Source organism: Trichosurus vulpecula, chromosome 4 (genome assembly GCF_011100635.1).
Source record: "Trichosurus vulpecula isolate mTriVul1 chromosome 4, mTriVul1.pri, whole genome shotgun sequence".
NCBI lineage: Eukaryota > Metazoa > Chordata > Mammalia > Diprotodontia > Phalangeridae > Trichosurus > Trichosurus vulpecula.
Window position 1 is genome coordinate 379041502 of NC_050576.1, and position 23816 is coordinate 379065317.

Consider the following 23816-nt stretch of genomic DNA (forward strand, 5'->3'; position numbering starts at 1 on the left):
TGGTGGGTCTGGTTACCACTATCATGACTCCACCTAATACAAGAAATTATACCCTTACAACCACCCACAGTTTGCTCTAGTTTTCTTCAGGGTATAGTTCTTAATAACATGGTAATATTCATATTGATCTTTCCTTGTTGAATGGCAACAGATAGTTGGTTCTCTAATTCTCAATGCATGGGGGTGGGGGTGGGAATGGGGAGCACCACAGAATAAACAAAAACAGTATCTCTAGAGTTATTACCAGGAGCACCACCAGAAGCCCAGAAGTCCATCTAGGCTTATCTGTCTTTCTTGTTCTTTCTTTCTTTCTTTCTTTCTTTCTTTCTTTCTTTCCCTTCCTCCTTCCTTCCTTCCTTCCTTTCTTCCTTCCTCCCTTCCTTCCTCCCTTCTTCCCTTTCTTCCTTCCTTCCTTTCTTCCTTCCTTCCTTTCTCTCTCTCTCTCTCTCTCTCTCTCTCTCTCTCTCTCTCTCTCTCTCTCTTTCTTTCTTTCCTTCTTTCTTTCTTTTCCATCCCCAGCTTCAATGAGATCTTCCTACTCTAATCCTGCATGATTGTGCTGATTATTATTCGGAGATGTGACTGACTCAGGCAAGTACTCTGGTGGTTTTATATTTGATAGTGGAATGAAATGAGATACCCCTAGCCCACTCAACACTTAAGGAAAAAAAAAGGTTTTAGGTAGCCATAGAGGGAGAAGGGTACTTAGAAGGATGTCCATCTAAGGTAGCTGAAGTTGGTTCAGCTGAGCCAAGTTCCCCTAATGTGCCTATGACCACGGTGGCCTGTCAGCCAAGCATCAGTGTACTTGTAGTTCTTTATTGTTGTTTATGCTCAGGCAACAAGGAAATTATATCAACAATATGAGCCATTAATCCTCTTAGCCAATCAAGTTTTGAAACAAGTTTTAAAAACAACAACAACAAAAATCTAGCTGTCATGCAAATTTGTGATGCAGCTCTGGTGAATGGTATGAAGTGACAATGGGGTTTATGATAAAGCAAAGTGCAACGTAGGAGGGTGTGAACAAATATTGTCAAAGATAGAGTTGTATGCAAATTCCTTCCCTTCACAGTCCATGCTGTGGGTGGTGAAACACATAAGCAGTGGGATATGCTTTCTGGTCAAAGGCACAGAGCCACTGGAAATCTGAGTTTACATAGGGTTTTCAGATAAAGAGCCTTCCTTGGCAACTAGGGCTCTGGGTTCTGGGAATATAGACTGCTAACAAAAGGAACAGTTTCTCAAAATGAATCAGGAAGGGGATCCATTATTAGGAAAGTAGAACTTTAAATAATTTTAACATCAGCAAACTTAGTGGAGAGTTTTTAGCAGTAATTTTTAAGTAGAACAGAGTGCATGCAGTTTAAATGTTAGGCACACCTGAGTTGTGTGACAGGAAATAGTCCTAGAAGAGTGAGACCATAGCCACCATTGGCTATTCACCAGCTCAACTTGCAGGAGATGGGGATTATTTAGAATATCATTTCCATCATACCCTCTTTGTCCATATTTGTATTTGTTGTGTCTCTCTTTATCTGGTTGGAAGTGTTGTCTCTGACTTGTCCAGTGATATTGTCCTCCTTATAATTATTAGAATACCACTCTACCTTCCCATTCCTTATATTTTCACCAGCATATATCATACTTGGAATGTTCACCCTCCCTCCTGCCCTCAGATCTACTTATCCAGTCCTAACCTCTGTGCTGACCTTTGATCTCACATCTCTAACTGCTGAATGAATATCCAAAAACTGGATTTCTTTTAGACATCTTAAACTCATCATGTCCTAAGCCTACTTCAATATTTTTCTCCCCTAAATTCTTGCCTTTTCCTAATATCCCTATCACTACTGACTATATCACCACCTAATCACCAAGGCTCCCACTCTAGATGTCACCCTAAACTCCTTGTTTTTTTCTCTCTCTCTGATCTATACCTAATCTGTTGCCAAGGCTCATCTATTTTATCTTTGTAACATCTTTAACTGATGCCTCTTCTCTCCTCTGACACTTGTAATTACCCTGATGCAGGCCCTCATCACCTCATACTTGGAGATAACTGACTGTTTTTTTTTTTTACTTTGCATAAGTCTTTCCACACTCTAATCTACCCTCCACCCAGCTGTCAAAAAAAAAAAATTTCCTATAGTTCAGATCTGAACATATCACCCTTCTAGTTAATAAGCTCCAGCAGGTCCTCCCCAATGTTACCAGTATCAAATGTAAAATATAAAACCCCTCTTCCAATCTTCTTACAATTTCTTGTTCCTCCCTCCTACCCCCTACCCTCAAACTGTGTACTGTATGTACTCTGCAATCCAGTGACTGGTCTCCTTCCACCTCACTACTCCTGGCATTTTTACTGGCTGTCCCCCATGTCTGGAATTCTTTCCTTATCATCTCCATCTTCTACCTTCTCTGGCTTCCTTTAAGTCTTAGATAAGATCCGTCTTGGTACAGAAAACCTTTCCTGATGTCCTTAAATTCTAGTCCTTCCCTCCTATTGGTCATTTCTAAATTATACTGTGCATAGCATGTTCATACAGTGCTTTAACTGTTGTCTCAACCAACAGATTATGAACACCTGGAGATCTAAAATTCAGCCTTTCCTGGTCCTGCTTAATGGTAGTGCCTTCTCTCTGAGATTATTTCCATTTTACCCTGTATCGATCTTATACATATATCATTGTTTGTATAAGATTTATCCTATTAGATTGCGACCTCCTTGAGTGCAGGGGCTATTTTTGCTTTTATTTGTATCCTCAGGGATAGGTAGTAACTAGAGTATGCTTAATAAAGAATTAAGCATAATAATAAAAAGTGCTCGATAAATGCTTTTTGACTGACCGATGACATGATCAATGAAGAAAAGAAGGAAAAATAGAGAAATTATTTCTTCCTATTCAAGAAACATTCCTTCAAGAGTCTAGTTAGACTCTCCTGAACTATAATTCTCCACTATTATACTGGTTCACCCCTTCATTGAACAACTGCTTGATTTTCTGCCCCTATTTTAAAGCCTCAATGTCCTACTCAGCTTGTTTAGTTAGACAATCACTCAATTTTCTTCTTGACCAAATTAAATGGTAGTTCACAACTGATAAAGGAATCATAAGATGTAGAGAATCTTGTTTCTATTTAAAAAAAAATGAAGAAGTCTGTTGGTTGAGCAAGGTAGAGGTGTAGAACAGTTCTCTCTTATAACCTTTCTCAGACAAGTCTGTTTTTTCTTCCCCATCTCAGCCATTCCATACGCATTAAGTATCAGTTCCTCTGATACAGAAGTTGTAAAACTTGCATATGTGTCACTGCTGAAGGGATGTGGCTTTGGACAGGCTTCCTGGCCAAGTACTTTTCCATTTCACGCTGTGGTTTGGAGAAGTGTAAATGACAACTGTGGCTATTGGAAAACAAATCATCAGATGTGCCCATAAGTTCTCAGCCCGTCTTTGATGTCAATATGACACACATAGCTTAGCATGAGGCAGATGATTGATCTCTTAAGTCCCCTCGATATTTTTAGCAGTGTACCTGCATCCATATTCTAAGGAGCTTGTTACAGGGGTTATGAAATCCCTTTTGAAAGAAGCAATTAGGGGATGTTAAATTCTAGGACTAAGAAAGGCTTTATTGTCAGAACACAGAATTAGTTGATGGGATCCCCGGATTTTATCTCATATTTTGTCTGGAATGTACCTCCTGATGAGTCATTTAACCCTCTTAGGAACCTTCATAAAACTGCCATAATTTATGCTTAATTAGAATTGTTGAACATTGAAGGTTCACCTACATTATATCACTGAAGTGCAAAGTAATATTACTGTAGGTAATTAGCAAGCTGAGTTATCCAAAAGACCACAACCCCTTCAATTCTCCAATAGGTTCAGCAACTATCACAGCTGCGGCTGATCATTAAGATAAAAGAAACCTAAACCTTAAGGGATGTATCCCATCAGCATCAGTGCCAGATTAGTTATGGGTAATAAGGCCGATGAGTAGGCAACACCACAGAAACCAGAAATAGACAAGCAAAGGATTACCTCCAAATAATAATTTCTTTTTGCTCTCCCCTAAATGTCTGTCTACTACCTACCTATCCATTTTTCTAACCATTAAATAGAGCAACAGAACTGACTTGTGAAAAAAAGCCAATTAGAGGAAAGGGGTGTAAAGGGAAAAAGGTGGGATGGAGGGAAAAGGTTAGCAACTCTTCAGAGTATTGTTAATTAAATGCTTAATTTTGCTAAATGTCATTTCATTAATGTGGCTTCAGATGGTATTGGACTCATTCTGTTCTCCTGAGGGTATTTTAAGAGAATCCATTTTACAATTTTTTTAAAGTGTCTTTCTATGTATACTTTGCTGTTTACATTAGAGGTGCTTTGGAGATCAAAGTCATGAATGTTAGCACTTTAAATTCTTTAAAATTGTAATCTAATGTCACTATCATGTTGCTTTATTAAAGAACAAACTGCTTTATATAAAATCATTGCAACAGACACTGTCTGTCCTACCAGCAACTGACATAAATGTTAAGTAATAGAAACTTCCCAAGAATCATTACGTTCTTTGTTAGAAAATGTTGAAGTTATCTTTCTTTTCTTTTTGGTGGGGGGAGGACTTCTAAGTGTTACTTATCCTGAGTTTGACTCAACGCATACCAGTTTCTGCTATAACCTTCTATATGATCTCTATGTCCCTACCAGGGGTGGGGAGCCTGTTGCCTCGAGGCCACATGTGGTCTTCCGGGTCCTTGAGTGTGCCCTTTTGACTGAGTCCAAGTGGTTCCCCACCCCTGTGCCTAGACTCTTCCACAATATAGTACATAAATTGTATGTTTCTTACATCCAGAGACATGATATTAATTATCTTTATGTTTCACTCATCTTCCAGCATAGTAATCAATCAATCAACACACATTTATGCTGTCACAGACATTTTGAGAGGAGTTAGGGATAGAAAGAAAGGAACGAAACAATCCTTGACTTCAAGGTGCTTATATTCTATATTCTGTAATAAAAGCACTAACAAGCACTTAATAAAGTTATTTTAATGAATGATACAACTGTGAACAAAATAAGCTATCTTAAACATCTTTTGGAAAGATTTGTTTTCCTTGTTTGCAAGGTTTGCAAAGATCAAACATTGTCTCATGTTTTCTCCACAATCATGCTGTGAGACAGATACTAAAATTATCAATATGTCTATTTTACAAATGAGGAAACTGAAGTTTGCAGAAATTAGTTACTTGTCTATAGTCACACAGCCCATAACTACCAATAAAAGCTTTAAACCCAGGTCTTTCCGGACTTTAGTTTCAGCATGTTTTCCCTAAAACCATGTATTATACCATGCTAATTCCCATCTTTCTCTCTATATATACATATATGTATGTATGTATACATGCAATTATGTACATGTGTACCTACACATATGTATGTACATATGATATATGCATGTATAAATGTATATATATATATATACATATATATATATATACACATATGAATTTACACACAGAGGGTATGTATGTGTGTGTGTTTCACAAAGGGAAGTGAAATCAAGGGCTACTGGATCTTTACCAATAAACTGATGGTAAGGTTTCTAATTGTCATTCTCATCAATTTCTGTTGTCATTAATCAAGAGAAGAAAATGAGTAGAATATTTTAAAACTCTAAATTACTGAAACCAGCAGGTATTCCAATTGGTACCAGAGACATATTTTATATCGTGGGAGCAGACCATTGGAGATACTTTAACCACTAACTTTCTTTTTGTTTTTTTCTCCTCCTTTTTGCAAATCAGGAAGAACAAGTTTTTGAAAAAAAAAGACACACTTTCACATAAGACAATATCTGTAAAATCAAGGCTGAGGAGGTAATGTAAGACAATTGATGTAAAAAAAATCTCTTTCAGGAGAAAATATCATCTGATGATTTTTTTCTCTTAAAAGCAAAAATAAAATAATAAATATAGTCATTTACTAACATGTTGAATTAAAATATCTGTAGGAGATATTGGAAGAAACCCATGAATCATTCTGAAATCACTTAAAAGAGATCATAGCACTGGGATGTAAACAATAAAGATAAATAAAAACAGATACTTTTGTAACACTTTAAGGTTGCTAAGCGCTTTATGTACAATATCTCATTTGATGCTCATAATCATTCTTTTTTAGGCACTACTGTTATGTCCTTATTTTATAAATGAGGAAACAAAGAATTTGCATGACATCTATAGTAATAGAGGGGAAAAACGTTTGCTTCAAATCTAGGTCTCTCCTTCACTCCACGTCCAGTATGCTTTCCACCACTGTGTTTATCACCATTTTGAATTGTTTAGATGTTGGTGGAATTGAGTAGTGTTGGGACAAAGAATATATGGAAAGCCTTTCCGATGTTTAGTCTATAATATTGTCCTATATGTACAAGAAACTCTCTTAATTTGTGCATCTGTTTTCCAGTTTGGAATGTTCACTATGAACCTTATCAATACACTAGTGTTTAGTTTTTAGTGAATTTTAGGGGTAGAGAGCCATTTGAAAAAGTAGGTGACAGCTTTGTGCTATTGTAGCTCCTTGCAGACCAGTTAAAATATCAGACTAATTTAGAAACCTTCACACTTAGCTTCTCTCAGTTCTATGCATTGTCTCCAGTTATGGTCAGCCTCTCATTAAAACAACTGAAAATGGATAGTTTTGCACAGTTCTTTCCTTCCCAAAAATACAGTGAGGTAAGTAAAGTATTATGACTTTCAATTTACTATGATTGAGGTTTTTTAATAACCCACTAGAGGGGGGGGAGGAGCATCCCCATATTAATCTTGAGTTCAGTATGAGAGAAGAAAATATATTGTCCTCTAGGACAGACTCTACTTTCAGGCTAGGCCAATTAGTGAAAATCTAATAAAGATTGAATTGAGCCAATGCCAGACAAAAACAGAAACAAACAGCAAAAAGCAACTAACATAATTAACAGAAAGATCCAAACCAGAAAATCTTTCTCATCTTCTCTAACCCCTACCTCCCATGTACTTGAGCTATTGGAAAGAAAAAATGGGGGCAGGGAAGGAATCTCCTTAGGGTGGTGGTGTGATACAGGGGAACTTGTGTTCCAAAGGAAAAACTACTCTGAAGTGATAGTGGAACAGTTCCCTGAGCAGATTCTTACCTTATCAGTGATTACTGAGAAAGCACTGTCTCCATCAGTCAATCACAGCCAGCTTAGCCTTCTCAGTGTCAATCATCAAGGCTTAGATTCAACAGCTATCAATCCTTCCTGAACTACCTCTACGCCATCAATCATTGATGCTCCACAACACAGATGCACAAGTAGCTGGCACATGGGGCATTTTTGGTTTATTTGTTTGTCCCCAAGGCTTACAGAAATGCTCTGTTAGCTTTGGACCTCTAAGGCTACATACCTATAAGATGTTATGTTTTGTTTTGTTGGTTTTCTCTTAAAGATACAAACTACCTGTACCTTAGGCCTCGGCTAAGTGTTGTCTTAGAATCATTGCCACCTCTTTCATAAGGAACGAAGGAAACAGGTGCTTCTATTAAGCACTCATTATGTGCCCAGCAGGTCTAAATACTTACAAATATGATTTCATTTGATCCTCACAACAACCTTGGAATACAGGTCCTATTTTACAGTTAAAGAAAATAAAGAAGACCAAGGTTAAGTGATTTGCTCAGGGTCGTACAGTTAGCAAGTGTCTGAGGTTGGATTTGAACTGAGTTCTTTGCTGACTCCAGGGCCAACACTTGATCCATTGTACTACCAGCTGCCTCATAAGGCCTTTTCTGACTCCTTTTCTTCATATTACCTTTTAATTGTTTTGTACGTGTTATTAATGAACTCAGCCATGAGCACATTATTTCCACCTAAGCTCTTTGAGGGCAGAATGTTTCTGTTTTTGTAGGTGTATTCCCAGAATATAGCACAATCCTCAGCACATAGTAACCACTCAATAAACAGTTGACGAATGGAGAAATGAGTCAGAAGCCTAGAGCTAGTTATAATACTCTTGTGTTTATTTTTTTTAATCATTCACAGCTTTATGTATTTCTTCTTACCTTTAACTGGTCCTTTAGGCAACAGTTGCTGGATTTTTCTTCTTTAACCCTCTTCACTATGGGTCTTCAGCCTTGATTCCTATCAGGACAAGGGGTGATGTAATTTTGCCTCCCTAGGCTATCTGCAGAGGTGCATTTTTCTAAAACTGTGCTAAACCCATGTACCTTTCTTCCTTGCTCCTTCCAAATATCACTGTGCTTGACCAAGAATATATAAAAATTGTTTGGAAGCTTTGTTACGTGTCAAGCAAGAGCCAACACAATTGGTTGGAGTGCGGAGGGAAAGCCAATGACTTTCCTGATGACATTCCTGTTGCCACAGCCAAGCCTTTTTTATCTTACCTAATTCATTGGGAAACTAAGAATTAGAGGAGTGAAATGATTTTCCCAGCAATATATTGCTAATTCCACGTAAATCCATGACTAGATCCCAGGTCTTGTAATTTCAAGAATGATCTTTCCATAATTGTGATCTTTACCCTTCTCTCACTTAGAGAAAGCAAAGTGGCAAAAGCGGGCATACTCATTGCTATGGGAATTTTTTAGATCTAGACTGAAGAGGGAAGAAAATGAGCAACTAAGTACCTTCACTTTATCAAGACCTCCTTGGCCTATACCTGTAGTATGTTCTACAGCATCATGTAGATATTTGAAGGAATAATGGTGATACTTGTTATTTATATACCATGTTATGGTGTACAAAGTACTTGCCCCCCATCAGCACCATGGATTAGTAGTGTAAGTATAATTGCCCATATGTGGAAACTGAGGTTCATAGAAATTCAGTGACTTGGTGGGGCGGAGCCAAGATGGCCACATGAAGGCAGCGTCTTACTGGAGCTCTCTTACAAGGTCTGTCAGATTCCTATAAAAAAGTGAATTTGAGCAGATTTGAGAGAGTCAGAAACCTCAAGCATTCTGCATGGGGCAAATTTCTGAGCCAGGAGAGTCTGAAAGGCCAAAGGCACGAATCTGTAGGCTCGGAGAGGGCTCGACGTGGGGAGCTGCTCCAGACCAAAGCGGAAGTGGCCAGTGGGGAAATCCACGTGGGAGACAGGCTGGGAGAAAGCTGGGCTCCTGAAACCGGTGGAGATCCCCAGGCCACCCAACACAGGATGGCAGTCTATGGAAGGGAGGAGAGGCAGCGCAACGCAACACCACCGGCTGGGAAAACACCTACTCCTGAGGCTTGCAGCCCGAAGGGATGAAACATGGATTCTCAAACTTCTGGGAAACATAATGGCCAGGTAAACGGCTCTAATCCCTCCCCTCCTCACCCAAAGAATTCCTCGGGGGAAAAAAAAGAACGCTGGAACAAAGCAGAAAGAAGTGGGGCTTCCGTGGTCAAATAGTAGAAGTTCATTAGTCCCAGAGGGGCAGAGTCGGCAGGGGTCAACACCGGGAGCCCAGATGTAATCTTGCTCCCCCAGGGGAAGTGCCAGAGATCAGCTCAAACAACAAACAGCTGAGACCATTGATGAAAAGCAACAGTCCTGGAGAACACCCATAGGGAGTGAGAAGGCAGGGAGCCAGACCCCTCCCCCACACCTGAGGAAACTGAAGGCTATAATTCTAGACTCACGATCCCCAGAATAAGAAAGTCTGGACAGAGAGCCCTGAGCCCCAAAGGCAGAATTTGTTCTAAAGCCAGGAAAAGGCAAACCAACAAACATGAAGAAAAACACAAAAAACCCGAGGACAATAGATTCTTTTTATGGAGACAGGCAGGATCAAAATACCAATATGGAAGAGTGCAGCAATGACATTGTAGATACATCAGATACCTCAAAAGATAATGTGAACTGGTCTCCAGCCCAAAAAGCATTGCTGGAAGAGCTAAAGGAGGATTTTAAAAACCAAATTAGAGAGGTAAAAGAAAACATGGAGAAAATGGAAAAGTCCCTAAAGAATAAGATTGGCGAAATGGCCATGGAGATTCAGAATCTAAATAGAGAAAATGACACCCTGAGAGGTAAAATCAACCAATTGAAAAAGGAGACTGAAAAGCAAAATGAAAACACTAACTCATTAAAAATTAGAGTTGAGCAAGTGGAAGCTAATGAATCTATGAGGCACCAAGAAGTAGTAAAGCAAAATGTTAAGAATGAAAAAATAGGGAAAAAAATGTGAAATATCTGATTGGGAAAACAACTGACCTGGAAAATAGATCCAGGAGAGACAATTTAAGAGTTATTGGTCTACCGGAAATCCACGAATAAAAAAGGAGCCTTGACAGTATCTTCAAAGAAATTATCAAAGACAACTGCCCAGAGGTCCTAGAACCAGAGGGCAAAATAGTCATTGAAAGAGTTCACCGATCACCCCCTGAAAGAGATACCAAACTGAAAACACCAAGAAATATTATAGCCAAATTTCAGAACTATAAACTCAAGGAGAAAATACTGCAAACAGCCAAAAAGAAGAAATTAACATATCATGGAATTACAGTCAGGATCACGCAGGATCTCTCAGCTTCCATATTAAAAGACAGGAGAAATTGGAATATGATATTCCAAAGGGCAAAGGAACTGGGACTACAACCAAGGATCAACTACGCAGCAAAACTAAGCATAATTTTTCAGGCTAGGAGATGGACATTCAATGAAATAAGGGAATTCCAAACCTTTCTGATGAAAAGGCCAGAACTCAATGGAAAATTTGATCTCCAAATACAAAACTCAAGAGAGACATAATAAGGTAACCAGGGGGAAAAACCCCACAAACCTTACTAACCAATAAGGGCAGGTTGTCTGCATCTTTATGTGGGATTATATCATATTATGTATGTTATATATATATATATATATACATACATACATATATACACATATATGTCAGTCTTGAGCATGGTACAGCTATTATGACAATTGAAAGGGATATACATAGATTGTGAATGCCTGTATAGAATAACTGATGTAAAGATAAAAAAAATAAGTAAGAGATATAAAGGGAGGGCTGTGATAGAAGAGGTAAGGAGGTAGTAGGAAAGGGTAAATTACACCAAATGAAGTGGCACAAAAACATATTATAGTAGAGGGAAAGAAGGGAGGGAGAAAAGCAGTATTTGAGCTTTACTGTCATCTGATCTGGTTCAAGAAGGTAATAACATACCCCGATAAGTTTAGAAATCTAACTTGTCCTACAGGAAGTAGGAGGGGAAGGGTGGAAAAAGGGAGGGGGGTGGTCAGAAGGGAGGGGAGAAGTAGCAAGTGGGAAGCAGTAAGATAAGGGAGCGGAATAAAGAGGGAGAGTAAACTGAGGAAGGCGGCGGTCAAAAGCAAAACTTTGTTGAGGAGGAGAAGGGGAAAGGGAGAAATAAAAGCATAAACAGGGGGAAATAGGATGGAGAAAAAGACACAGATAGAAATCATAACTCTGAATGTGAAGGGGATGAACACTCTCATAAAACAAATACATATTTGTTTTATGTACCATACCATATGTATGTATTATGTATTACATATTATGTAACATACCATAATCATACAATATGCTGTTTACAAGGAACACATTTGAAACAGGGGGATACACACAGGGTAAAGGTAAAAGGCTGGAGTAAAATATATTGTGCCTCAGCTAAAGTAAAAAAAGCAGGTGTAGCAATCCTAATCTCAGACAAAGCAAAAGTAAAGATATATTTAATTAAAAGAGATGAGGAAGGACATTGTATCCTGCTAAAAGACACCATAGACAATGAAGCAATATCATTGCTTAACATATATGCACCGAGTGGTAAGGCATACAAATTCTTAGAGGATAGGTTAAGGGAGTTAGAGGAAGAAACAGACAGCAAAACTATAATATTGGGAGACCTCAACCTCCCCCTTTCTGAACTTGATAAATCTAACCTCAAAATAAATAAGAAAAAAGTTAAGGAGGTAAACAGAATTTTAGAAAAGGCACATATGATAGACCTCTGGAGAAAACTGAATGGGGATAAAAAGGAATATACTTTTTTCTCAGCGGTACATGGCACATACTCAAAAATTGACCATGTACTAGGGAATAAAAACCTCACAATCGAGTGCAGAAAGGCAGAAGTAGTCACAGCACACTTTTCAGACCATGATGCAATAAGAATTATTTGTAAAAAAAACCATGGAAAAATAAGCTAAAAATTAATTGGAAAGTAAATAATCTAATTCTAAAGAATGAGCGCGCCAAAGAACAAATCAGAGAAACAATTAATAACTTCATTCAAGAGAATGACAACAATGAAACAACATACCAAAACTCAAGGGATGCAGCAAAAGCCGTTCTTAGGGGAAGTTTTATATCCCTAAGTGCTTACATGAATAAAATAGGGAAAGAGGAGATCAATGATATGGGCATATAGCTGAAAAAGCTAGAAAAAGAGCAAATTGAAAACCCCCAATTAAACACCAAATTAGAAATATTAAAAATCAAAGGAGAGATTAATAAAATTGAAACCAAGAAAACTCTTGAATTAATAAATAAAACAAAGAGCTGGTTTTATGAAAAAACCAATAAAATTGATAAACCTTTTGGCCAATTTGATTAAAAAAAAGAAAGAAGAAAATCAAATTACCAGTATCAAAAATGAAAAGGGTGAGTTCACCTCTAATGAAGAGGAAATCAAAACAATAATTAGGAATTATTTTGCCCAATTGTATGCCCATAAATTTGACAACCTTAGAGATATGGATGAATATCTACAAACACATAAACTGCCCAGGTTAACAGAAAAGGAAGTAAAATTTCTAAATAACCCCATCTCAGAAAAAGAAATTGAGCATGCCATCAATGAACTCCCTAGGAAAAAATCTCCAGGGCCAGATGGTTTTACATGTGAATTCTATCAAACATTTAAAGAACAACTAATTCCAATACTTTGTAGACTATTTGGCAAAATAGGTGAAGAAGGAGTCCTACCAAATTCTTTTTATGACACAAATATGGTACTAATACCCAAACCAGGCAGAGTCAAAACAGACCAAGAAAATTATAGACCAATTTCCCTAATGAATATTGATGTAAAAATTTTAAATAAAATATTAGCAATTAGATTGCAGCAACTCATCACGAGAATAATACACTATGACCAGGTAGCATGTATTCCAGGAATGCAAGGCTGGTTCAATATTAGGAAAACTATTAGCATAATTGACCATATCAACAACATATCTAGCAGAAAACATATGATCATCTCAATAGACGCAGAAAAAGCCTTTGACAAAGTACAACACCCATTCCTATTAAAAACACTAGAAAGCCTAGGAATAAATGGAACCTTCCTTAAAATTATAAATAGCATCTACCTAAAACCATCAACAATCATTATTTGTAATGGGGATAAGCTAGATACATTCCCAATAAGATCAGGGGTGAAACAAGGATGTTCATTATCACCCCTATTATTCAATTTAGGACTAGAAACGTTAGCTGTAGCAATAAGAGGAGAAAAAGAAATTGAAGGAATTAGATTAGGAAAAGAAGAAACTAAATTATCACTTTTTGCAGATGATATGATGATTTATTTAGAGAATCCTAGTGAATCAAGTAAAAAACTACTTGAAATAATAAACAACTTTAGCAAAGTTGCAGGATATAAAATAAACCCACATAAATCCTCAGCATTCCTATACATTACTGACAAAGCTCACCAGCAAGAGATAGAAAGAGAAATTCCATTCAAAGTTACTGTAGACACTATAAAATATTTGGGAGTCTATTTGCCAAGACAAACCCAGGGCCTATATGAACATAACTATGAAACACTTTTCACGCAAATAAAGTCAGATCTAAATAAATGGAAAAATATCAGTTGCTCATAGTTAGGCCGAGCTAATATAATAAAAATGTCAATTTTACCTAAATTAATCTATCTATTCAGTGCCATACCAATCGAACTACCAAAAAATTATTTTACTGAGCTGGACAAAATTATAACAAAATTCATCTGGAAAAACAAGAGGTCTAGAATATCTAGGGTATTAATGAAAAGAAATGCTAGAGAAGGTGGCCTAGCCATATCAGATATTAAACTGTACTACAGAGCAGCAGTCATCAAAACTACCTGGTACTGGATAAGAAACAGGGGTGTGGATCAGTGGAATAGGATAGGTACACAAGATGGAGAAGTCAACGACTATAGCAATCTACTCTTTGATAAACCCAAAGAGGTCAGCTTCTGGGCTAAGAATTCACTATTTCACAAAAAACTGCTGGGAAAATTGGAAAAGGGTAGGGCAGAAACTGGGCATAGACCAATATCTTACACCATATACCAGAATAAAGTCAAAATGGGTTCATGATTTAGGAGTAAAGGCTGATACTATAAGTAATTTGGGAAAGCAAGGAATAGTTTACTTATCAGATTTATGGAAAAGAAAAGAATTCATGACCCAACAAGAGAGCATTACAAAATGCAAAACAGATAATTTTGATTATGTTAAATTGAAATGTTTTTGTACAAAAAAAAGCCAATGCAACAAAAATTAGGAGGGAAGCAGAAAATTGGGAGAAAATCTTTGCAAACTAGTATCTCTGATAAAGGCCTCATTTCTAAAATATACAGGGAACTCAGCCAAATATATAGGAATACAGGCCATTTCCCAATTGAGAAATGGTCAAAGGATATGAACAGGCAGTTTTCAGAGGAAGAAATTAAAGCTATCTGTAGGCATATGAAAAAATGCTCTGGATCACTACTGATTAGAGAAATGCAAATCAAAACAACTCTTAGATACCACATCTCTCCTATATGATTGGCTAAAGTAACAAAGCAGGAGGATGATAAATGCTGGAGAGGATGTGGGAAAATTGGAACATTGTTACATTGCTGGTGGAGTTGTGAGATGATCCAGCCATTTTGGAGAGTAATTTGGAACTACGCCCAAAGAACCATAGGAATGTTCATACCCTTTGACCCAGCAATACCACTTCTAGGGTTGTATCCCAAAGAAATCACACAAGAGGGGAAGGGACTCATATGTACAAAGATATTTATAGCGGCTCTTTTTGTGGTAGCCAAGAATTGGAAATCAAAGGGATGCCCATCAATTGGGGAATGGCTGAACAAACTCTGGTATATGAAGGTAATGGAATACTATTGTGCCGTAAGAAATGGGGATGATACGGACTTCGTAACAACCTGGAAAAACCTACACGACATAATGCTGAGTGAGCGGAGCAGAGCCAGGAGAACATTGTACACAACCACAGATGTATGGATTCCGTGAGGACCAACCCTGACAGACTTCGCTCTTCTCAGCAACACAAGGTGCAAGGATAACTCCAAGGGACTCACGATGGAAAATGCTATCTACACCCAGAGAAAGAACTGTGAAGTTTGAATGCAGATTGAGGCACACTACATGCTCGCCTTTTTTTTTTTTGGTTCTGTTTCTTCTTTCTCATGATTCATTACATTGGACATAATTCTCCACAACTTGACTAGTGTATAAATTAATTCAATGTGAATTTATACATGGTAGTTATATGAGATTCCATGCTGTCTTGGGGAGTGAGGGAGGAGGGAGGGGAGAAAATCTGGAACTCAAAATTATGTAGAACCGTGTGTTGTAAACTAAAAATAAAAAAAAAATAAAAAAAAAATAAATTCAGTGACTTGCCTGAAGTCACATAGGTCTCCTGATGCATAGTAGAGCATTTTTTTCCACTATATCTCATTGCTTGATCTCTTTGTGAATTCTTATGAAACCATTCTCTAAAATTGGAGAAGGAATCATATTTTCTGTAGAAAAGTAGACAATAAAAGCGATTCAGCTTAATTTTATGAAGCATATCATGCTAATTTTGCTTTGGGGAGTTGTTAATGAAATAATTGTATCATTAAGACAGTGAATTATCCCTTATTAGGGTAACAACATTAGTGTCTTGTCAAAAGATTATCCAGATTTCTGCTGTTTCTGCACACCCCCTAAGTATATTGGAATATACTTTCCTGGACAAACTCTTAAAGGAGGCATTTTCACAATCAATAAAGAGTTGGAAATTTCAACAATTGTCCTTGCAGTTTTAACAAAATGTTTTCTTTTGAGTAATCCTAAATCTCTCCTTTTATTAAAATATATTGATTCAGAAATTATCTAAATCATTAACTTAATTGTGTGACCTTTGCAAATTACTTCCCCTCTCTGGGTTTCTATCAGTTCAATTTTTAAAACAGCAGAGTTGAGATTTCAAAGAACCAAGATGGCAGAGTAAGCAGTAAATTTCTGTAACTCTTCCATACTTACCTCTGAACAACCTCCAAACTCCAATAGTGCCCCAAAACAAATACTGGAACAGCAGAACCATCAAAAAGATGGGGTGAAGCAATCTTTTAGCCTGAGAAACTTGAAACATTAGCAAAAAAGGTCTGTATCATTCATGTAAAAGGAGAGAACAGTCCAGGACAGGACAGCAAGCTGTCAGCAAGCCCCACCTCAGCAAACCAGTAGGAGATCCTGAGCTCCAGTGCAGTGGAGCAAGCTAAATCCAACACCAGGCCCACTCCCTGCTGCCCCAGCCTCCCTCCCCCAAGTGCCTCAGTATAGCCTCTAGCAAACAGGCAGCCTCTAGCAGCCAGAACTCTAAGTGCTACAGCATAGCCCTGGGCAGGCAGGCAATTTCTGGGAGCCAGACAACCACTTGCTTCTATGTACCCCAGGAAAACAGAGAAACACCCAGCTGGCCTCAGCACATGCCAGACATAAGTACTAGGACCCTAACTCAGCACCAGGTCAGCCACCAAACCTCTAAGGCCTCCAGCAGTGCCAGCCACCCCCTCAGTGTAGCACCATAAATAAGGGTCTCATGTGGACCTTAGTGCAACATCAGTGCAGCATGAGGTAAACAGCCAGGGCTGCCTGCAACCCTTGGCACAAGAAGCCCAAGACACTGCCCCTTTGACCCCAGGAGCAGAGCTCAAATTTAGAAGAAAAAGGACAAAAAATGAGCAAAAAAAATTAAAAAAAATTAATCTGATCATAGATAGCTATTATGGTAACAGGAAAGACCAAGACACAAACTCAGAAGACGACAACAATGTCAAAACACCTATGGGCAACCCCCCACCCCCAACAAGAGATAGAGAGCATTACAAAATGTAAAATATATAATTTTGATCATATTAAATTTTTAAGCTTTTATATAAACAAAACCAATACAACCAAGAGCAGAAGGAAAGCAGAAAGCTGGAAAACAATCTTTATAGCAAGTGTCTCTGTTAAAGGCATCCTTTCTCAAATATATTGTATTCTCAAATACAATACACGCCATCCCCCAACTGAAAAACAGTCAAAGGATATGAAGTTTTTAGATGGAGAAATTGAAGCTATCTATAAGCATATGAAGAAGTGCTCTAAAACGTTTTGATTAAAGAAATGCAAATAAAAAAAAACTCTGATGCACTACTTCACACCTATCAGATTGGCTAATATGACAAAAAAGGAAAATAATAAATGTTGAAGAAGATGTGGGAAAATTGTGACACTAAAACTCTGTTGGTAGCATATGAACTGATTCAACTATTCTGGAGAGCAATTTGGAGCTATGCCCAAAGGGCAACCAAAGTGTGCAAACCCTTTTAACCAGTAATACCAGTACTAGGTCTATATCCCAAAGAGATCATAAAAAAAGGGAAAAAGACCTACATGTACAAAAATATTTATAGAAGCCCTTTTCATGCTGGCAAAATATTGGAAATTGAGGGGATACCCATCAAATTGGGGAATGCCTGAACAAACTGTGGTATGTGAATGAAATGGAATACTATTGTGCAATAAGAAATAACGAAAAGATAGATTTTAGAAAGAACCTGGAAGACTTGCACAAACTTTTAGAAAGAACCAGGAAAACATTGTACACATTATCGGCAACATTGTGTGATGACCAACTATGAATGACTCAGCTCTTAGCAATACTATGATACAAGACAAGTATAAAGGACTAAGGAAGGAAAATGCTATCCGCATCCAGATAAAGAGCTAATGAGCTCTGAATGCAGAATGAAGCATCCTTTTTTCTTACTTTATTCTTCTTTGTGTTTTTTTCTTTTGATTTGTTTCTTTTCCAACTATGACTAATATGGAAATGTGTTTTACATGATAGTACATATATAACATATATCCAATTCCTAGCATTTTAGGAAAAGGGAAGAGAAGAGAGGGAGGGAGAAAAATTTGGAACTAAAAATCTTGTAAAAATTAATGCTAAAAATTGTCTTGACATGTAATTGGGAAAAAAATAAAGTACTACTTAAAAATGACAGTATTACATGATTTCTCTAAGATACTTTCCAATTCCCACTAGGTCTTGCACATAAAAGTCTTCTCATGTTTGGTGTAATGATGAATTCCAGCTCAACATTCACTATTCTAACATTGCTATTTGTATCATAATTTAACTGTGTTCTTTTTTAATCAACTAGTAATAAGTGTTTAATTGTATTTACTTTCAATGTTTTAATAATATTAAGTATTGTGCCAGCCATGCAATTCCATCTGATTCCCCACATATGGACATTCCCTAGGTTAATCATAATCTTGCTTCAGGGTTAAAGTTCACCCAGGTGAAAAGTGCTGATGATTAAACTGCTCATTCACACATAAGTGAGTTTCCTCCTTTAAATTAAATTATAGTCAAAAGAACTTCTTGAAGTTGTTAGAAACTGCAAAAACAGAGACGGCATCAAGAACTAATCTTTTCTTCTCAGGGATTTTTTTTCACTATCCCTATTATCAAAAAAAAATCTGCTTTCAGCATAGGCTTCAGATGGCTATCATCTGAATCTTTCACATTCGGGCCTTGCACATTTTGCAAGCAATTTTGTTACTATAACTCTTCCCGAACCTAGTGAGCCTGGAGAAAATTGCAGACTTACTCCATGACACTTTTATGAGTCAGAATTATCACCTTTGTTTCTGGGTTGACCAAAATACTCAAACTAATCCCTCTGTCTAAAATTTATGCCAGAAGGCTTTCTGTATGAAGACTAGTCTAAATAGAGTTTTTTCCTAAAATAAGAAGAGAATGAAAATAATAAAGTGCAAATTGTGAGATTGACTGAAAAGGAGGGGCAGGGAGGAGTAAACCTGAGTATTTGCCTTGGGTGAACGACAGATTTTTAAGGACTATTGCTTTTTTGAAAATGCAACAAATTGGAATCAAGAGCAGATCATTCCTGTTGACTATTGATTAAATTGCCTTGGATATTTCACAGAAGCATGTGCATCAGTGGTAGTCAATGGAAATTTCTATTAAAATTCTTAAGGTACATTCATAATAACTTATTTTTAAAGAATAAATTATAGAATAATGATAGCATATGATTCCCCCTGTGCCTTAATGGATTTTCTCCAAAAAGCTGTCTGGCTAGAGCACTTGTCAGTAAGGTCTTATGGTTCTCAGGGAAGATCAAAGAATGCTTGCATAATGCATAAAGCATGTATGTTTATAATATATAGTAAACATTAAAATGGATGTGACTACAACACATTTAGTTTCTTAATATGGCTATGTAGTAGACTTTAAGTTAAACCATTTGGTGGAATTTTCACTTTTGATTTGAAACATTCTGGGCCTAAGTTTTGCCAAGCTGAACATTGTTTTTAATCTAACCGGATCACTTGATTCGTTGCATTGTAATGCCCTTTTTCATACTGTATTTTGACCTACAGCAAGACCTCACTCAATGAATAAGCAAGAAGGGGATTGAAGGATTCTCAATCAATTGACAGAATGCCATCAACTTCACAGTAATTTTCAATTCTTATGCATGACTCCCATGGCAGAGCATAAATATATTTATTGCAAAGATGTAATACACTTTTTGAAGTAAAATATATGAACAAAGTGAAAGCATATGAAGTCATTTAGTCAGGAAATTAATTTCCTTTTGTTCTTTCAAACACACACACCCAAACCTGACAGAAATTTCTTATGAATTACTAATGGGGGTTTAATCCTGACAAGGCTTTATTTGTTCAAGAAGCAAGTCCCAGCTCTGGTTCCTCAAAAAGCCAATTATCAGAAAATATTCTCTTCTGCTGCTGTCATTAAGAGACAGACACTGATGGCAGTTTAACTTGGTCTCTGAGCTGCTCTGGGGCCACAGCTGCTTACCAGGCAATCTAAGTACCACTCTAAAGCTCAGGCAAAGATTGACCTTGTGGTAATTGAGGTTATGAAAAGGCTCTTGTTCTCTGAAATCTTGAATGAACACCTCTCCCCATGGGACACAGCAGGCTACTCTGGGAGGGCAGGCCTGATGAACTATACAGAACCTTCTGCTTTGGGCTTTTCCGAGGTCAAATTGAGAAACAAATGTGAAGGATGGGGTGGAGAGAATGTAATAGAGTAGCATATTAGGCTGAAGTTATCAGTTCCTTGAATTATTTTCTCTTATTCATGGCTTCTCTTCTCTCTCCACAAAGAATTAAGCATGTGGATGCAAACCTGTCAGCACTTTGTCCTTAATGGGATGTAAAGGCTGCTCTCTTCCTGGTGCTTGGTCATCACTCAATAGAAGGGACAGATGCATGGAAGAATTTCAAAGGTATAAGAAGAAGAATGGTTTGCTAAAGTCACCAATGGTTTGTTGACTGACTTCTATAGCACTGGAATTTGCTACAGTGTTGAAAACTCTTCTGTCATCTGTCATGATCATCGTAGAGAGAATGAAGGAAGAGGCATTCAAGATGAATAGGGATATCTAGATCTGGTTTTCTGAATTGATATGTATCCCTAAGTATCTATGGATATATCTATAAATTTAGTAACATATTGATATTACATACTCACATATCTATATTGAGATGTTTCTATATAGATATAGCAAAATATACATAAATATCTGCGTATCTAATATAGATTTTCTATGTATAGATGTATCTATATATACATCTCTAGATAGACCTATGTGCCTATAGGTACATCTGTTTATCTATATCTTTGTCTATATAGTTAAAATACGTAAGTGTATCTTTAGGTGTACCTATGGATACATACATATATGTGTGTTAATACACTATATATCTATATATTTATCCATATGTGTATGTATAGCACATATATGTGTTTGTATTTACAGATGCATACTTATATATACATCTATACATAGAAATATCTAGTATATACTTAGATATATAGAAATTTATCTAATATTGCTACAAATATACCTGAGAATACCTATTATATAGGCATCTGATTATGTAAAGAGATAGATATGGCCTACTAATGTCCATTGATTTATCCCTCTATACTATATAGTTATAGCTACATAATATGCCTATATATTTTATAGACATATTTATTTATAATCATACATACATATTAGCTCTCTATAGAAATATTTCTATATAGAGACATAGATATGTAGAATGATATTTATATAGTTTCAATCTATATGTATTACATAGATATATTATGTGATCTATGTGTGTGTATATAGGCATATTATATATGTATGTATATACATGTGTGTGTATTTAAAGGTTTTAGCAATTAATTGAGCTAGCTACTGCTCATGCTCATGTAGTAGAAGCAATGTAAGAATGTTGTATGTGTATATTTACAGGTACATACATCTATATTTCAAGACTTAAATTTATGCGCTAAATAGTATGTATCATTTTAATGCCCTATTAATAAGATTATATTTGTATAATGTAAAGACCTTGGTCCCCTTGCCTCAACTGGGACATTTAAAAATATTTACACTAACTTTTTTTTTTTTGCTAGCATTCTACTAAATTCTGGGATAGGACATGACAAGACCTGTGATTTCCTTGGTATAGGGAACTCTAGATGTGGAATGCTCCTCTGTGAATGCTGAGCAGAGAGACATTGTCTGCATCATTCAGTGTTTGAAAGTTCCCTGGTGGCACTCTGAAGCTAAGTGACTTGTCTAGGGTAACAAATCAAGCAGGTATCAGAAACTGGACTTGAATTCAGATTTTTCTGACTCCAAGGCCAACTTTCATTTCAATACAGATACATTTCCATACAGAACTTTTCATTTTAAAATTTTCATTTATACATTGTTACCTCTTGAGGACTTAAGATAAAAAATAAAGTATTCACCACCTCTAGGAGCTTGCCTTTGAATAGGGAAAACATTATATACATAGATAGGTATATATACAACAGGCAGATAAAAATCATAAAGTAATTTCAGCAGTGCTAGAGACAGCGAAAAAGTCAGAAGAGTGACAAATAAGAAGCTCAGGAAAGACCTCTGGAAGGAGGTACTGGAGCTGTACTTTGAAGGAAGTTAGAATTCTTGGAGACAGAGTTGGGGAGAGAGGCATTCTAGGTTTGGGAATTAGCTTGTAAAAAAGGCATAGATAGGATGTCAAATACAGAAAATAGCAATTAGATGGAAACAGTAAGGTAATGATAGATCATGGAATGATTTCAGTTCAAAAGATGTGCAGTAAGCAGATTGTGAAAGACTTTAAATGCCAAATAGAATATTTTATATTTTATGCCAGAAGTAATAGCGAGCCATTGAATCTTTTAGAATAGAAAAACGGCAAAGAAAGTATTAGAATCTAGATCTCATCTTCATTTACAACACTTGTGAATGGGGGAAAACTTCCTGTTACTTGTTTGAACACATTAACCCATTTATAACTAAAATGTTTTTATGTTCAAATTTTGGATTTGGGGAATTTTGGACAATGTCCCAATTAGCCTATAAAATCTAGTGATAGTTCTTTTTCATATGAAGTTTCCCAAGGACTGGTGAAGTTGAGGCCTTTCTTCATTTTTAGTATTTATTAATTGCAACTTAAATGTAGTTTTAGGGCAAACTTTTCCATCTTGAAGTAGGCACATTCAAACAGGGCCAGCATAGTTATATTTTCTTTGCAGAAAATCCTATAGATGGTTCAAAGAGCATTCTGTTCTATCCATGGCCAACTCCAGTGTTGGGATTCTAAGGGATTCTAGAAAGAAAATGGAGCCAACCAGAAAAGAAACTTTTAGAATGTCATATAATTAAATTCTAAGGCTCATAAATTTATCACAACTAAGCTGAACAATTGAAATCCAGTCACTTGATTTTTATTCAAAGTGTTAAAAATAGTGTGATTTAAAGGAGAATGGTCATCCTTTGTGCCTTTGGCTATTAATTATGAATGTGATGGCACACCACTGACAAAACAGTTCTGTGGATCAAGGTAAATCAATCCTTCAAGGACCTGTAAATTTCGCCCCAGCAGGGACTACACATTGTATTCACTGTCTAACTTAGTAGTGGGTCTACAAGAGTTACTGTGGCCAGAATTCATTACTTCGCAGACAACCTGGTGATGACCTCTTTGAACTTAGCTGGAATAATACTCAGAAAACAGCTATGCAGTCAATCACAGGGCCCATTATTAAAGATTCTTCTAGCTTCATAGAATCTGAAAGAGCTTTTACTTATCTGACGAGTTCTACCAAGCTGGAAAAAATTTTAGCTACGGTCCCCAAGATTGACTGTATGCCTCTCTATGGTCTATAGTCAATGACTCATAATCATGCCTTGAGTCATTAGGATAGAACTATGATGGAGAAGAGTCAAGTTATACTATTGCAAGTGATACCAATTTGTGAGGTATTATTTTTCTGGATCCCTTTCCCTCTACATACACTTTTTTATTATGATATAGCTTTACTTTGGAAAGGTTTGACTTTTCAAAAGAGATTTGGATGTTGTTGTTAAAAAAGCCAAAATATAAATTAAAGCAAAATCTTTTTTGTGTTATGTTTAAGAAAATA